The following is a 13317-nucleotide window of genomic DNA, read 5'->3' on the forward strand; positions in this document are numbered from 1 at the left end:
GTCCTTGTTGATTTCACAAATTTCCTATTTACTTCACACCATTTCTCCAGTTTGTCCAGAGCATTTTTAATTTTAATCCTATCCTCCAAAGCACTTGCAACCCCTCCCAGCTTGGTATCGTCCACAAACTTTATAAGTGTACTCTCCATGCCATTATCTAAATAACTGATGAAGATATTGAACAGAATTGGACCCAAAACTGATCCCTGTAGGACCCCACTCGTTATGCCCTTCCAGCTTGACTGTGAACCACTGATAACTGCTCTCTGGGAACGATTTTCCAATCAGTTATGCACGCACCTTTTAGTAGCTCCATCTAGGTTGTAGACCGCTAGTTTGTTTATGAGAAGGTCATGCAGGACAGTATCAAAAGCTTTACTAAAGTCAAGATATACCATGTCTACCACTTCCCCATATCCACAAGGTTTGTTGCCCTGTCAAAGAAAGCCATTAGGTTAGTTTGGCATGATTTATTCTTAACAAATCCATGCTGACTGTTACGTATCACCGTATTATCTTCTAGATGTTTGCAAATTGGTTGCTTGATTATTTGCTCCATTATCTTTCTAAAGGACCGATAAGATCATTTTTGTTTTATTAACACTGCTAATCCTAACCATTTCAGTGACTGTTGATAGGTTTGTCAATGAATCTGGTTGTCATTGGACACATAGGCGCTGACTCCGTGGGTGCTCCGGGGCTAGAACACCCAGGGGGGAAAATTAGCGGGTGCTCTGCACCCACCAGCAGCCAAGCTCTCCCTCCTTCTCCCCCACCAAGCGTGCTGCATCCCCAATCCTCCCCCTCCCTCCCAGCGCTTCCTGCCCGCAGCCTACCAGCTGTTTGATGGCTCTTAGGACTTTCCAGGAGGGAGGGGGAAGAGTGGGGACGCAGCATGCTCAGGAGAGGAGGTGGAGAAGAGGCAGGGCAGGGGCGGGGACTTGGGGGAAGGAGGTGGAATGGGGGCGGGGCAGGGGTGAGAAAAGGTGGGGCAAGGGTGGGGCAGCGGCTGGAAGAGGCAGGGCAGGGGCGGGGCCAGGAGGGGTCGAGCACCCACCGGGCAGAGGGGAAGTCGGCACCTATGATTGGACATATCTGTCATCAAATGAATGCCCCAGCATGTGAGCTTCTATTCACATAGCCCATTTTGCAGCCCTCATGAATTTGTAGAACAACTCGATAATGGGAACCAAGTGTAAACAGATGGAATGTTCTGTTCTTAACTCTGCAAACAGCCTGGTACAACTGCTTTGAGAGACCTGTGGACAGCCCCGCTCCTCTCAATTAGGTTGCTAACATTCTACATCAGAGCCAGCGCTAGGCATAGCAGACTAAGCAATGGCATAGGGCCCCAAGCAGTTTTTTTTTGAAATTGCATCTACATAGACGTTCAAGTCAAGCATGTTAGTCTGAGTCTTGGCCATCGAGTTGCTGAGGGAAGAGCACTGTGCAAGCCCATGGGGGGAACCAGGCACTCCAGCCCAGTGAGTGCAGCCTGCGAGTAGGTGGCTTGCATCTTCTGACTGGCCTCAGCAGCAAAAGGGAGAGTCGTGAAAGTCCCACTTATAGTCATTTGCAGCACATCTGATTGATTAAGTTTGGCCCACAGATGGGGCAGAAGGTTAAAACTAGGGGGCTGGACTGTTGGATCTGTCATATGATAGGCATTGGCTCCTATGGCACCTGGAGATGACGTCGAGTTTCGTTAAAGGAATTGTCCAAACGGGCACGGCTTGGGCTAAAATGGTAGATTGGTGTGTTGGGCACATATTTAACCATAAGGAGCAGACTCTGCACGAGGACTTGTCAGAAGGGGGGGATGTTGGACAGGACTGGAAGCTAGACCAGGTTGGTTGGTTGGTGTCATGGTACCGGTTATTATATCCACGGTTTCATTCGTCAATGGCGAACGGGTCACGGAGAATGTCACTGCAGGATAAATCCCTGATGAAGAATGCTTTCTCTGCCAGCTTCCCATGAGGGCTGCCTTAGAACTCAGCCAGTTCTCTGAGTCACTGCCTAGCTGGCTGGGCTCCATGCAAGGACCCCTGCCTGGAACTTATTCCTTGGACAATGAGAAATCTCTCGGAAAGGAGCTGCTCCCCGATCTCTCTAAGGTACCTGTCTGGCCCCTGTGAGCATAGTATCTGAGCACCTCACCATACTCTTGTGCTATTATTCTCATTGTACGGATGGGGAACAGGCACAGATCCTCAAGCGTCTAACTCCCATTGGTTTCCCTGAAGTTAGGAACTTAAATACCTTTGTGAATCTGAGCTAAAGAGACTTGCCCAAGCTCATGCAGGGAAAGCTGTGGTGGAGCAGAGAACTGTACCCAGGGCTCCCACCGATGGACCATCGTTCCTCACTGAGATCTCCAGGAGAACTCCCCTCTTTAGGTGAGCCGCATGGGAGCTCCTCAAGTGCAGACATGGGGGAACCCCTTTAGCAACTACTACCCCCCAGCAGCTTTGCACTCACCTTGTGGCTTTGGCCAAGACCTTGTGCTTTTCTGTGCCTCAGTTTCTCCATCCATACAATGGGGATGAAGACTCTCATTGTGGGGCTTGTGAGGCAGTGAAGTGCCTGAGATCCTGGAGCCAGGAGGAGACCATCAGAGCTGCCCTTGAATTTTAGGCTCCTTGGGGCGGGTGTGTGTGTGTGTTTTGTGATACAAGAGCAGTCCACACAACTTCCTCTCCTGCTGTTTAGCTCTGTCTAATTTTAGGCTGCAAGCTGCCCAGCGTAGGGCCGATACTGTTGCATGTCGGGCCACTGCCAGAATCCCATGGATGCTGGGGGTCTTCCAGAACAGCAGCAGTGTTGCCAGAGGGGGCAGGAGCGCACCTGCGGGGTGGGGGAGGAGATGCTTTTCCCTGGTGAATTGCCCCCAGGCTGTGCTGCACTGGGAGGTTGCATGCAACCAGGGCTGTCTCCTCCGGAGGGGCCTGTATCTTGGGGGTAAGGGGGGAGTGGGGAGAAAGATGTAGGGAAACAAAGAGACAGGCCTTAGTGCAGGGGATTTCTGTTAGCCCCACACCCCTCTTCAGATCGGATGCATTTTAAAGATTTATCTTTTTTCCAACCCCAAAGCAGGGAAACAAGATCAATAGCCCCCGGCTCCCTTGGGAGAGAGGTAAACGGAGACCTTGGGAAAGGGAGACAGCTATGAATGGGGCTATTCTTATCTTGGGAGCAGCCCTTTCCCTCCGCGCCTATTGTTCATTCATGCACCCAGCACAGCGGCAGGAGGGGAAGGGGGGAGGGAACCCCTCTGTGCTCCAACCTCCCCGGAATCAACCCCCTTCCCCCACCCCCTCCTGGCATCTCCCTCCTGCTCCCCCCACCCCAACTCTCGCACACACAGCTGGCCTAGGCTGCCAGCTGCTGTATGCGCAAGCGTGGTCAGCAGGGGCGGACCGACCTCAGCCGTTTGCCCCAGCCCACACTCCTCGCTTCCCCGCTCATGTTAACTTTATATCGTGCCATTATTTCGCATCCCTCCCTCCCTCCTTTGCAAAGCAGCTCCGTTCTGCAGCCCTTCCTCCGGGGAGCCCTGCAGCCCCCCGCGCAATTCGGATTACAATTCTTTCTTCCCTTTGCAGACGTCTTTGGCCAGCAAATAGCGGATCGCAGCCCCCTCCTCCCCTAGGCACCCGGATGGCTGCTTGAAGGTGAGTTTAAGCAGCTCAGCTGAGCAGACCTGGGGGGGGGGATGTGTATAAGTCCCTGTACCCGAACCCACCCCAAGCGTTAGTCGTTTTACAGGGGGAAATTGGTCAATTGCATTCCTCTGGCTGCAGCACTGGGGTGTGTGGGTGTGTAATTGACATGCTGCCTGGGACAAACCCAGGAGGGGCGTGCGGGTCTGGTTTTTGTTTTGCCTTTGCCTTTGTTTTTGTTTACTCCTGAGCTAAAAATAAAATGAAAGCGGATTTAAAGGCTGCAACAAAAGGCGCCCATAAACTGGGCTCTTGTCCACCGCTGATCCAGAGTCCACCTTTAAAGCACTGCAGGGAGCAGCCTCTTGTGCCTGAAATGTTCTGGATGTGTTTGAACTTGGACCTCTGTCTCTGCTTTTCTGATTTTAAGACTAGAAGGATCTAGTGAGAAATACTGCAGGTCTTTTTGATAGGCTCGTCTGGGGTATCTGATTATCTAGACTTCTTAAGGGGGTGGGGGGTAAAATGAACAGCCACCACCAAACTTCAGGCTTGGAAAAAATGAGACTCAGGAAGCGTGATGTATTGACTTGTGCCTAATCTGTGCATCGCATCACTGGCTGCTTGGTGTAGGAAACAGCTTCTAGTGGTTCTGAAACTAATGTTAATGGGGGAGCTAGTAGAAGGCATGTGAGAACAACTAGGTGCATGCTGAGTTAGTGGAACTTACTGCTAAAAGGAAATCACAGGAATGGGATGGACAGACACACACATGAGTTTGGTTTTCATTAGGCTCTGGCAAGATCAAAAAAACGTGATCTTGCTGGATTTGAATATTAGCAATAGATCAGTATTATTATTTAAGCGGGTTTTGCATTGATTTTGTAGATCAGTGCTTATTCGGGAAAAGGAGCCCTAAAACCAGGACAGAGATTATTTTGGGAGCCTCTAAATGTGACCTGAAGAAGAGCTCTGTGCGGCTTGAAAGCTTGTCTCTCTCACCAACAGAAATTGGTCCAGTAAAATATGTCACCTGCCCCACCTTGTCTTTCTAAATGTGTCACACCTTTAAGTATATGGCTAATAGTCACACTTGGATATTTGGACAGGGGCATTGCAGATCTGTGTGTCCGCAAATAACCCCTCAGATTTGTGCTCTAGGCGCTGATGCAAATACAATTTGGTTTTTGGTTTTCAGTTTCTTCCTGTTTACTTGTTGCTTTGTGAAAGGGTGTCTCTGCTGAGGGTTCAGGTCACTGTAATGCACACGTATGAATGAGCTCTAGATGCTCCACTGCAGGAGGAACTGTTAAGAGCCATTGGAAATTCAGAAATCTTGGGAGGTGGGTGGGGAAGAAAGAAAGTTGTCCGTTGGGGTCTTGCATGGGATGGATTTGTCAGGAAGAGGGCATGGCAAATTAAGGGATCAGAGCATCTGGGAGGAGGTTTGTGAAGTGTTTGAATGGACTAGATTCAATGCAGGCACGCAGCTGTGTGTATAACTATGCAAATATTAACCCTGTGTATGTGCATTAGAATCCTCCTACACCACCAGTAACAGTCCAGCACAGCAACCTGCTGACTTGTTGGCGACATGAGCTAATCTGTGTTGCCTCCCTCTGTGGCTCCATATTTTGGGAGCGCTGATGCGCGTGTGTTTGGAACGTACTGATAACATAGTAGCAAACGCTAAGCATGATTGATTTGTAAATAAAACCAGCTTTCTTTACAAGGCCCTAACCCTTCTCAGGACCTCCTCTGACTATGGCTCCTGAGAGGTTTCCTTGCCTAATAAGCCACTGTGCTTCTATGGCACCTTTTTGCTTGACACAAGGGCATAAGGATCCCTTCCCCTATGGGGCATCTGATGCAGTGATAAGTGGCTTGCTCAAGGCCAAAGAGCAAACCAGTACCAGCTGGGAATGGAACCCAGGTGTCCTGAGTCCCCCTCTCCAGCTGAGTCTGCTCAGTCATGTGTGCAGCTCCTGGGACTGAGCTGATAAGGGAAGTGGTTTGTGGGTGGAGATAAAGAGAAATGAGAAGGAAAAGGAAGCGGGCTGCCTCCTTTTGAGGTTACTGTCCCATCGCTGGGGCGATGCTAGTCAGGGGCAAGGTTTTGTGTTTGTTTTTAATTTAAACTGGTGGCTCTGCCCTGTGAGGTAGACAGCCCCCACATGGAACTGATCGATCGTAAATATCGGGCAGTCCCGGCCTCTCACCAAAGGCATATGCCTCCTCCCCATGGCTGCCAGGGAAGGCTTCCTCATTCAGGCTGCACACTCCAGCCTGCTCTTCCTTAGGAGCTGGTGCGGCCTTGCTGAGAATGGCTTGACCTGCTGGTATTGCTGATGGGGGAGTATCTTTCTGCTGCTCTACAGGTTTTTCCTCTAAGGAGCAATTGAAAACACACATGGCCTGTTGGAGCCCAGGCAATTAGCTGTTGCCTGCTATGTCCAGTGAGGCATTTTCCTCTCAACAAACACACTTAAACTTGGGTTGGGCAATGCAGTGTCCCTGGCAATAGAGAAGCGATAGAATCTGGCTGTAATGAATATAAAGGGGGTGTTTTATTGAGGCGGCTGGATGCAGACAGATCTTGTCATCCTCTCTAGCTCCCAGGCTGGCTGTACTACCTAGCATCACCACTCGGGCTCTCCCGAAGTCCTGGCCTGAATTATATAGTCATGGACCTGCTGACTGCACTACTGCAAGTGCCCCTGTGAAATGGCTCCAACGCCTGCTGATGGGCTGGAAGCAAAGAATACCCAGGTAGTTACATGTGAAGTGCCCATCAGGGACCAGAGGAAATCACTTGCCTGAGGAGTCTGACTGATGTAGGGCCAATAGCTGATTTAGTTGGGGATTGGTCCTGCTTTGAGCAGGGGGTGGGACTAGATGACCTCCTGAGGTCCCTTCCACCTCTGAGATTCTAGGATTCTATGATCGTTTGGACGAAGCAGCAGGGAAAAACTCGCTAAGGGGTACTGTGGGGTAGAGCTGCTTAGTGAGTTGGTTTGGGATGAAAACAGTGAGAACTCCAAGCTAATATGTGGGGTGGATGCGGGGGTGAGAAGGAACGTGATGTGCAGGGAGGAAGATGCTTTGGAGGTGGTGAGGAGGAGAAGCGATCTTGAGGTGGTTGTGGGTGCAAACAAGATGGGAACTTGCAGTGTGGCAGGAAGGGCTGTCCCCAACACCATTACGTGGGGAACAGTGCATAAAGATCTGGGTAACTCTCACGCCAGGAAAGTCCTGCCAAGGGAGAGGGGCTCCTGACAAAGGAGAGAGTCAAGCGTGCGTCACCTCGGTGGTGGATGGGGAGCAGAGTCTGCATGCTCAGAATACGGGCCACATCTAGTGCCTCTCATCTGATGTTCCCAAAGCACCTCACGCAGGTGGGGGTGATCTTGGGCATACTGAGAGCAAAGTGGCTTCCAAAGGTCACCCAGCAACAGAACCATGTCTGGAGCCCAGGTCTCCTGACCCTGTGCTCTAACCACTAGCTCATGCTGCCCCATGTGACAGGCTGCTGTTGCCTTCATGCCTTGCATCCTGCTGCTGTCCCTTCCTATAACGGTCCTGATTTCCTACTCTGACCCTCCTCATAACCCCCTATGCCTCCCTTATCCACCTCTTCATGTCCCCACTTCTCCTTGCCTACTGCTTTCTGTCTGGACCAGCCTACCAGCGTCTCCCTGCTCCAAGCCCCGCCCGCCTCTTGTTCTCTCTCCTGCTGTCTTGCATACAAGAAAACAAACTGCAAGCTATGTGCCAGATCTCAACAATGCAGGTTTCCAGGGCCTTGGCTTGTCTCTGCTGTGCCCGTAGTGTGTTAGCCAGCTCGTAAAGTTCTGCAAAGTGCCATGCACGCTGATTAAAGAGGGAAGGAGAGGGATCGCACAGGGTGCTTTGGAAAGGAAGAGCTTAGAGGAATAGGATGAGACTGAACAAAGGGAAATTCTGGCTGGGGTGAAGGAGAGGAACCATTTCCTCATGCCAAGGTCAGTCACACTGTGGGACTGGTGTCCCAGGGGTAAGTCGTGGAATCTGGGTTGCTAGATGTTAGTCATTCACTGCCCAAGGCTTTATTTAGTCTGTGATGTGTAGATCAGTGGCTCTCAACCTTTCCAGGTGACAGAACTCCTTCCAGGAGACTGATTTGTCTTGCGTACCCCTGAGTTTTACCTCACTTAAAAACTAGTAGCTTACAAAATCAGACATCAAAATACAAAAGTGTCCCAGCACACTATTACTGAAAAAATACTTATTTTCTCATTTTTACCATATAACTGCAAAAGAAATCAATTTAATATAAATATTGTACTTATCTTTCAGTGTATAGTACATAAAGCAATACAAACACATCATTGCCTGTATGAAATTTTAGTTTGTACTGACTTTGCTAGTGCTTTTATGTAGCCTGTTGTAAAACTAGGCAAATATCTCGATGAGTAGACATATGCCCGGAAGACCTCTGCATAGCCTCAGGGATACATGTACCCCTGGTTGAGAACCACTGGTGTAGGGGACGATCCTGCTGCTCTAGCTGGGTGTGCCTGGATGGTGGAATGCTCTGTGGGGCCAAGCTGCTCAGCTGGGCCTTGCAGCCCTTTTCTGGGTGCTCTAATGAGGAGATCTGCGGAGGGCGTGCACAATGGGAGACCTGGCGAGGGGCGTTGGAAGGAGACGTGGAGGGAGCCAAAAGAAAATGGAGCACACAGATTGGGTGACTATAGAGCTAACTGGAGGCAGGGGGCTTCTAAGGGCTTGGTGTGACACTGTATCTCAGGGGAACAACCTTCACCCCCATGTTCATCCTTATAATATGATTCTGTGGTATCCAATGCAAAGTTTGTCATGTTGGGTGTCTTCGGAAGGCTCATGATGACTGAGCATTGTTGTTATAGTAATGTTATATGTTGTAATATCATGTATATAGTTATGAGGCTGAAAATGTGTCCTCGTGGCTTAAAACAAGCCCAGGCAAAACTCTCCAGGAACAGAGGGGCAGTTCGCACCTCATCAGGGCATGTAGGGGACAAACCCAGCCCAGCCTCACAGGAACAAAGGATCTGTTGGACTCTCCAGTGAGTCACCCCCCTTCCCTCGGTCAGTTTGGGGCTACAATGAGGTAATGCTCACCTGACCCTGAATGGGGAGCAATACCAAGAGGGAAGAAAGAACATGCTAAAAGGGAGAGACATTTGCCATGCTCTTCCTCTCTGTTCCACCTCCATCTCCAGACACCACCACCCAGCTACTGAAGCGCTGATCAAAGGGGAGAGCCTGGCTGAAGGGCAACCAGCCAGCCTGTGGTGAGAAGCATCTAAATTTGTAAGGGCGCTGAAAGTGTTAAGATCAGCTTAGAATGCATTTTGCTTTTATTTCATTTGACCAATCCGATTTGTTAATCTTTGACTTCTAATCACTTAAAATCTATCTTTTATAGTTAATAAATTTGTTTGTTTATTCTACCTGAAACAGTACATTTGTTTTGAAGCATGGTAGAGACTCCCCTTGGGATAACAAGCCTGGTACATATCAATTTCTCTGTTAAATTGATGAATTCGTATAAGCTTGCTGCGTCCAGTGGGCATAACTGGACACTGCAAGACGGAGGTTCCTAGAGTTGTGTCCGGGACTGGAGATATTGGCTAGTGTCATTCGGTTGCACAATCCAAGCAGCCGCTGGCCAAAAGTCCTCACTCGTGAGCATCTTACATGCCAGAGGCTGTGTGTGAACAGCCCAGGAGTGGGGGTTCTCACCGCAGAGCAGGGTAAGGCTGGCTCCCAGAGTCGAGGATTGGCGTGACCGGTCCAGATAACACCAGGGGAACGTCACACTTGGGATGTCAGATGTGTCCCAGAAAGCCCAGCTGTGCATGTGGTGGTTTGGGCTGGTAGGGTCACAGGATCTGTAGTCTCTGCCTACACCTTGCAGTGCAGGTACGCTTAAACTCTCCCTATGTTCAGAACCCTATTGGTGCATTTAGCTGCATTAAAGGAGACCCCCAAACTGACAACGGTGACTGGAAAGAGCATGGCCTCCAGACACCCTCCCCTCCAGGTGACCAGGGCCTTCGCCAAGCTCGCAAGGCCCTCCACCTGCTGCGAGAGCTGGAGCAAACAGGCCTGGTGAAGGGACGCAAACTCTGGCTGTGCTGGAACAGTGGAGCTGGCTGAGGGGTGTGAGTTCCAGAGCTGAGAGCCCTGCTCCCTGGCAATCAGGTCTAGGAGCAGTCTGGGCTGGGGTGGTGGAATGTCCCCTTGTAGTATTGAGCAGCCTGGGGCACAGTGGCCTAATGCACCCCCTCTCCCTCCCACACACACCACTGAGCAAGTAGGCGGCCACCTTCTGCAACAGCCGGAGCTTCTGGGTTGGTTGCAAAACATTAGCAGCATCCCTGCTAACTTTGCTGCTGATTCTTTGTGGGGCTGGGCCAGAGTGTCTGGTTGTCAATTAAGCTGGTCATAGAATCACTGAATATCAGGAGGTCATCTAGTCAAACCCCCTGCTCAAAGCAGGACCAATCCCCAACTAAATCATCTTGATTCAGCAGCAGGAACTGTGGTCGTGTGATCTCATGCAGACTAGAACTTTAGTTTCTGATGCAATGAGCCCTGTGCCAGCCTCTTTCCGTTTGTGGCTTTGCAGCTTTGGCTGGGTATTTTCCTGATTGTTGTTGCTGACGACGTCATGCTTCACAGAACCAACCAATGCCCCCCCTTCCCTTCCTCCTGCTAAGTAACTCAAGTAACAAGCCTCTTATCACAGGCAGTGTGCAGTTACACTCCACCTCAGGCAGATCACTTGCTCTCAGGATGGGTATGGACTAGTGCTGTGGTCCCTCTGAACCGATCTTCCACTCCTAGATGGGAGCTGCTCCCAGCCAAGAGACATTTGCTTCTAAGTCAATAGAAAAATGAGTAAGTGCCATGACTTTTACCTACAGATCTTACAATTCTGTCCTGAGGTACATGGATGCAGATTCAATCAATTGCCGCATATGCCAGTGGTTAGAGCAGTGGTTCTCAACCCGCAGGCTGCTGGTGGCCTAATCAGCACAGAGCTGTGGGCCCTCTGACATCTTCAGGGCCATGCAGGTAGTATTGGATGCGGCCCACGTATGTGGCCCTCTGTGGTAAATACATTAAGAACCACTGGGTTAGAGCAAAGCATGGAGAAGTCTTCAGTGCTGGGGTCTCTTCTGAGCTCTGCCATGGACCTGCTGTGCCAGCTCACTCACATGAATAGTATCCGGAATGGGAGGTAGAATGCCTAGCACAGTGGGGTCTTAGTCTCTGATTGGGTTTCCTCGGTACAAATAACTTAATTCTAATGATAAGTGTTTAATGGGTGCTGCTGGGTGTTCAGCATCTTGGAAAATCAGGTCACTTTTATTTAGAGCTAAATACAGATTTAGGAGACTAGGTTCAGGTGGCTAATTTTGGCAAACCCTGGCCTTAATCCCTCTGTTCCTCAGTTTCCCCACCTGGTTAGCCACTATGGTGGTAAAAATGCCCTTGTCCCAGCTGCTGTAACATTCCCGCTGTTGCTGCCACCAGGGGAAGGTTTCCTGGTGATGGCTACTATAGATGCGGCATGTGGTCAGGGACGGAGCTGGGCTAATGTTCCTTGGCTTTCAATTCATGCCACTTTTGCACCTCCCTGAAACTTTTCCTCCAAGTTTTGGGCTGGAATTAACTCAAATTGTCAAAGAAAACTCAAGCCTAAGCTGGGGAGGTGCACCTGGCTCTGCCTTGGAACTGTGCAAAATCTGCACAATTTGCCTGGCTGCCCATGAGCAGGGTGAGACGATGCGGTGATTAAAAAAAGATCAAGGCCTTGTCTTCACTCGTGCCCCCACTGGTGGGGTAGCATTGCTTGCTAGTTTGTATGCAACCCGCTGTTTAGTGTCTTTGCATGTGCCCCTTCTGTGACTATTCTGACCACTTGTTTCTGCCTGACGCTAAAATGGACTTGTCCTGAGCTCAGTGGGGACAGCTCTGTGTGGAAAGCCCTGGGTTCGAACCCGGCCAGCTGCCTATGATAGTGATGGTTACAGAAATGGTGCCCAGTAGCCAGCAGGTGCCTGGGCCAGATTTCCTCTCCCTTGGCAGGGTAAGTGGCTTCTGTGTTGCATGTAGATACAGCTGTAGTGTTGAGGTGCTAATGTTCTCGAGAATATAGTGACCAGCATTTGCCACTTCTTCTGAATCTCAGCAAGGCGTTAACAGAGCTGCTGGGATTCTTGAAGCTGTTTGTGTGAAAGGGTTGGTTTTATGAAACTTTTGAAGAAGTTTTGAAATTAGTGGCGCATCCTGTTTCCACGTTTTCAACATGAAAAGTGTTTTGGGGTTTTTTTTTTTTTTGGTTCCTACTGATACTTGTTTATTTTTATATTTTAGTTACCTCTTACTAAAAAAAGGTTAAATATAAAAAGGTCAACGTCGAAACAAAATATTGTACAATTATTAAAATTAAAATGTCTTGACTGACCCGATCGAATACTTCTGTTGTTATTGGTTCATGAATATTTTTGAGATTATCCTGATTTGAGACAGAGAAAATGTTTGGAAATCTCAGACTCTCCTGAGATGGGGAAGTCATTCCCTATCTAGCTCTAATAATTAAGAGGAGATGATTAATTTCTAGAAATTAGTTTCTTCTCTGATGGGCAGTGGTGGTGAGAGCTCTGCAGTGCTACAGCACTTTTGAAAAGCCACTTGATTTTAAAAAAAAAAAAAAGGCAAATTACAGACTCTGTCGACTGCTCTGCCATTCACAGCGTAAACTGCAAGCAACTCTTCTGATTTAAGTCCTAGACTTTAAGGTCACAAGGGATCATCGTGATCATCCAGCAAGGGTGCTGGAACAATTTGTATAGTGAGGGGTGCTGTAAACCCAAACTGCAAACCCTGTATATGATGGAAATCACTTCAAGCCCGGGGGTGCGGCAGCACCCCTAGTTCCAGCATCTATGTCATCTAGTCTGACCCCCTGCACGTTGCTGGCCATAGAACCTCACTCACCCACTCCTGAAATAGACCCCTAACCTCTGGCTGAGTGAGTGAAGTCCTCAACTCATGGTTTAAAGACTTCAGGCTACAGAGAATTCACCATTTACACAAGTTTAAACCTGCTAGTGACCTGTGCCCCATGCTGCAGAGGAAACTCCAGGGTCTCTGCCAGTCTGAGATGGGGGAAAACTCCTTCCTGACCTCAGTTATGGCAATTGGTTAGACCCTGAGCATGTGAGCAAGATCCACCAGCCAGACACCGGGGAAAGAATTTTCTGTAATAACTCAGCACTCTCCCCATCTTGTGTGCTATCTCCATGGTCCCTGTGCATGACGGTCAAAGGCTTTGAGCTCCTGTTACAGACTAAATTTTTGACTAAATTTTTCTGCATACGCAGTGGAGTGGATTATGTAACCACATCTAAGCAACTTTCTCTTTCTACATTTGTTTAAAGAACAGGTAAGCAGCTGATCAGAAACTTAAAAGCTGCCGTTTTTTGCTAAATGGCTGATAGCTGAACTTTTAGAAACGGAGGCACTGATTCTCCTCTTGGGATGCCAGTATAAATTGGGAGTAACGCACTGAAACTGTCTGTTAAAATGTTGTAAAATGGATCTCGACCCTGGCTCAGGA

The 13317-nt window shown here is 49.3% G+C and overlaps 1 protein-coding gene across 6 annotated transcripts in view; it reads left to right on the forward strand.

Annotated features, from left to right (window-relative positions):
* The first annotated feature begins 3416 nt into the window (after window positions 1-3416).
* Window positions 3417-13317, forward strand: part of ST3GAL4 (ST3 beta-galactoside alpha-2,3-sialyltransferase 4) — a 178042-nt gene continuing 168141 nt past the window's right edge. For all 6 annotated transcript variants that reach the window (XM_074936870.1, XM_074936871.1, XM_074936869.1 and 3 more), the window contains exon 1: window positions 3417-3674. The gene's annotated coding sequence lies outside the window, so the exon portion shown is untranslated. The remainder of the gene's footprint in view (window positions 3675-13317) is intronic.

This window comes from Natator depressus, chromosome 22 (genome assembly GCF_965152275.1).
Source record: "Natator depressus isolate rNatDep1 chromosome 22, rNatDep2.hap1, whole genome shotgun sequence".
In the NCBI taxonomy this organism is placed as follows: Eukaryota; Metazoa; Chordata; order Testudines; family Cheloniidae; genus Natator; species Natator depressus.